Here is a 4,437-nt window from a genome sequence, read left to right as displayed (position 1 = left end):
GTCAGCAACCGCTTCCCCATGGCTTATTGCCAGTACTCTCCCTGCTCCGCCAGCATTCTTCGCTGTGGGGCAGTCCCTCTTATAGTGGCCTGGTTCGCCACATCCATAGCAGGTTGGGCTCGCGCCAGAGCCAGGGACTTGAGTGATTGGTCTTGCCGCAGACCTACAAAAACGGACAATGTCTCCTTTCTTGTCGCAGTTGGAACACTGCATTTCACGGCAGGGGCCATTGTGGTGGAAGTTGCATTTGTTGCACTTAGGCAAACTTCCTGCATACTACTTCACCGGAGCAGTAGCAGTAGTAGGGGTTATTGCAGCATGTACAACCACAATTTGCTGCTTTTTGGCAGCTCGCTACTTCTTCTTGTCATCCCAAAACTTCCGCTAGATTCAGCGGGTTTGGAGGGTTCTGAGACGGCTTGAGTTGTTGTCGCTGTTGGGGAGTGGGTTCCATGGTCGATGAGTCGCTGTGCCAGTCGCTTGGCACTGTCGAAAGTAGTAGGGTTTGATGATAGAACATTTCCTTGGTACAGAGGCACCAACCCCCAGATGTATCTTTCAATCTTTTTCCCTTCAGTGGGAACCATATTGGGGCAAAGAGCCACCAATTCGCTAAATCTGGCGATGTATGTGACTATGTTGGAGCCCTTCATGGTTAGGCTCCAAAGCTCCTGTTCCAATTTCTGGATTTCGCCCCTTGGGCAGTATTCCTCAATCATGAGGTCTTTTATCATTTCCCAGCCCATGTCGTTGGCTACGACGAGGGTTAGAGCTTTAACGTGGCTGTTCCACCACGTCAGGGCCTTTCCTTCAAAGGTGCATGCGGCATATTTGACTTTGCTCGCAGCAGGGCATGAACAGATTTCGAAGACTGATTCGGTCTTCTCGAACCATTGCGAGAGGGCAATGACTCCGCCGGTCCCATGAAAGGACTTCGGCTTGCAGTTGGTGAAATCCTTGTAAGAGCACTCTCTCGAGCGCACAGGGGTTTCAACCGGAATTGATTCAACAGGGGTTCCACCTCTGCTGGCATCAGAAGAGTGATACTGAGCCATGGCAGTTGCCACTGCGGCGGCTACGGCAGCATTTAGGGCTGCAGTATCGATGACCGAAGGCGGAGGAGGCGGTGGAGGTGCAGGGTTATTCCGGGGAGATTTGCGAGGAGGCATCTTTCAGCTATAAGTTTATAAAGACAAATACAATGGTAAGAATCAATTGTGAGCAGGTTGAGAGTGACACATGGACTAAATAGCCATAGTCCAACAGTTGAATGAGTGTACGAATTGAATTCACAATAGGGAAGAATAGTAGGAAAACGCAAGTGTAAAAATTTTCTCATAGGTTAGTTAGATGTCAATATTACTGGTATTATTGATGTAATGGGTTCCAGGGAAAAATTGACCTAACAGTAGGTCTTACATCATACCATACGGAAAAGTTTGACAGTTACTAGATTCCTAGTTAGCGTACTGAGAGTTAGGAATATTTTACAGACAAGCGTTACCACAAGCCCGAATACTAAAGGCTATTTCTTAATTCAAAAGACAAGATGTACCAGACATCTGCTAACGACGACGGGAATTCCTAGGGCGAATCCTCATATCTGCCAATTGATGAACCACTTCTCGGAGGTGTCGTTCGTGAGCTCTTTGGCGAACTCGAAGTTCTGCGATTTCAGTGGTTAATTGTTGTCGTAGTGCGTCATTGGTTCTCCTCGTCCCTTCGAGCGCTTCTTCTAGATGTCGAATGCGGACGGTATTAACGCCTGAGTTGGCATCAATTTCCATGAATCGGTCGATGGCTGCTCGACCTTGCTCGACGTTTCAAGCAATTCTACGGACCATGACGGGTAAAGCTCTATCCGCAGAACCACCTTCGCTAACGTTGTAAAAGCTTCGGTCCCCAAAGTAAGGTAAGGGTTGCCCCTTTTCGTCGCTCCAGCGATTCAAGTTGTTTACCCACAAAGGAGTGGGACCTGGAAATGCTGGTCGGTGATCGTTGTTCGGGGCTTGACCTATGGGAGGTAGATTGTTGACATCCGGCTCAGAGTTAGATCCATCTGAGAAGCCTTCTGCTTGATCATCATCCAACGGGATTTGGTGCTCATCATCGGACTCTGCTTCGAGCCATCCTGCGTTGTCTTCATTTGGGAAGTACAGGTCGTTGTGATGAAATCCAGCCATGATATCTACGCGAGAAAAGGGATATAAGAATCTTTTATAAATAGGCGTACTAAACTAAGATAATTATAAGATGATCTTCATCAATTATGTCAATACTTGGGTAGTGTATACCAGTTATATGAAATTAGAGTAGGATAGCCATTCGAATAAGTGGCCCTAACTCCAAATCCACAACCAAACAAGGAACAGGAAGTGAGGTAAAGGTCACAGATTCTGTGTCTATAATACCTAAATTTCATATAACCTTAGCGTACACACTTAACAATTATTGACCTACTTGATAAAGACCCTTTTTAGTTCTCAGGTATGTAGTTATAGTAACCCAAAATACTCCTATAGTATTTTAGACTTATGTTTTGTTCTAATGTTCTTATCATAGTAGTGTTGGTAAGTTTTTAGACTTGTTAACATATCACAACCATTCTAGGGCATATGCTAATCACTCCTCGGACCAGCATAGCTGATCAGGCTATGCCATTCCCAAGACTGACCATACATCCCCGAGCTTACTTGTGAAATTTAACAATCGTAATACTTTTGTTCTTGTCATTATGACACTGGTTTTAGTATGAATGCAGCCTAGTATACTTAATTAAATGTTTTGGTATTCAATGTATAGACTCTTGGTAAGAGTGTTTTAATCCCAAATGGGTTTATAGTTTAGTATATCTTTTATGGGTAGATATACTTAATTCACTATAAACAATGTTCTGATACCAATCTGTCACACCCCAAAACCGAGAACGGCGGAAACGTTCTGAGGCGGAGGACGTCATGTAAAGTATCACAACACAGTAATAGTAAACAAGCAAACAACATCATCCATTGCATTAAATATATAATTTTTAATACAAGTGTGTTCTGTACAGTTATAGACACCAAAAATAATGTAAATCAAAAGAAAGAGATGAGTCCTGAATGCGCTCCATCTTCTCAAAAGTTGGTCTCGGTACTTGTCTACTGATGACCTGAGAATACAAGTTATTTTGAAAGAGTTTATCAGCATTAAGCTGGTGAGTTCATAAGTATTTTAGTGTCGGTGTTTGTATCAAAACGTTTGAACATAGTTCTAAACAATAGTTTGTAAACATTGGTGATAAAAGTATGTGAATGTTTGTAAGTGTTTGTAAAAGTTTGAAATCTCTCAGAAAACCCTATATTTTCTATTAAAAGTAGCCTTCTACCAAGGCGTAACTGTTTTTTGTATGTTTGTTTATCGTAAACGTGTGTAATTTTCCAAGTGTAACTATCATTATCAAAATATAGTTTATACATTATTGTTTAAGTGAAATAGTCACTAAATGTATATAAAGGATAAATTATTGTAGTACTGTAGTATTGTATTATAAGAACTACTGCTGTACTAACTACCTTAAACCGGATTTATATTAAGGTATCATGTGATTAATTGTACCATACTATCGACAGAGTAACAACGACAAATGTAGGTAATAAAAATGATATGACGTTTGGCACTCGCAGACCTGCAGGTCCGGCTGTAGCTAGCAGCAAGGTGTAGGATAGTCAATCCAGTATAGATCTATACGCAAACTCACGCTCTCCCTCCCAGAGAATTCTGGTTACAACTCGGGTCATGACATTTAAGGCATGCCCGATACAGTGGATCACAATTGTAAACGTATTCATGTATATGTAATGTAATGTTACTTGTTCTAGTATCATTGTATATGTTCTCTTCCTAGTATAGTTGTATATGTTCCTCTCTAGTATAGTTGTATGTGTTCTTCTCTAGTATAGTTGTATATGTTCTACTCTAGTATAGTTGTATATGTAGTTGTATATGTTCTGCTCTAGTATAGTTGTATATGTTCTGCTCTAGTATGGTTGTATATGTTCTCATAGTAATGTAATGTATATGACTCATGAATGAACTGACTCATTGATCTAGCAATAGTATAAGTGTAATCATGTGTTACCCCGATGGTAACTTACTAATGATGTAACTGATAAGCATGAATATGGAATTACTTTTATGTCTATATATGCATATATGATATATAATTAATATTGAAACGACCCTCGGACGGCTACCCGACATCCTACCAGACCACATCCAAATCGAGGAAAAGGAAATAGGGCGGATGGCCTTCCTAAGCCCTTTAAACATTTCTTATATATCTATACATATATGGGCATGCAATTTATAAGAAGTATAATAAAGTTTAAATAAAAGTATTTGATAAGTAAAAGAGTTTGTAAAACATTTTGAAGTAAAACAGTTTGATAAACATTT

The sequence above is a fragment of the Lactuca saligna genome, chromosome 1, assembly GCF_052625555.1.
Source record: "Lactuca saligna cultivar CGN05327 chromosome 1, ASM5262555v1, whole genome shotgun sequence".
In the NCBI taxonomy this organism is placed as follows: domain Eukaryota; kingdom Viridiplantae; phylum Streptophyta; class Magnoliopsida; order Asterales; family Asteraceae; genus Lactuca; species Lactuca saligna.
Note: the sequence above shows the minus strand (reverse complement) of the source record.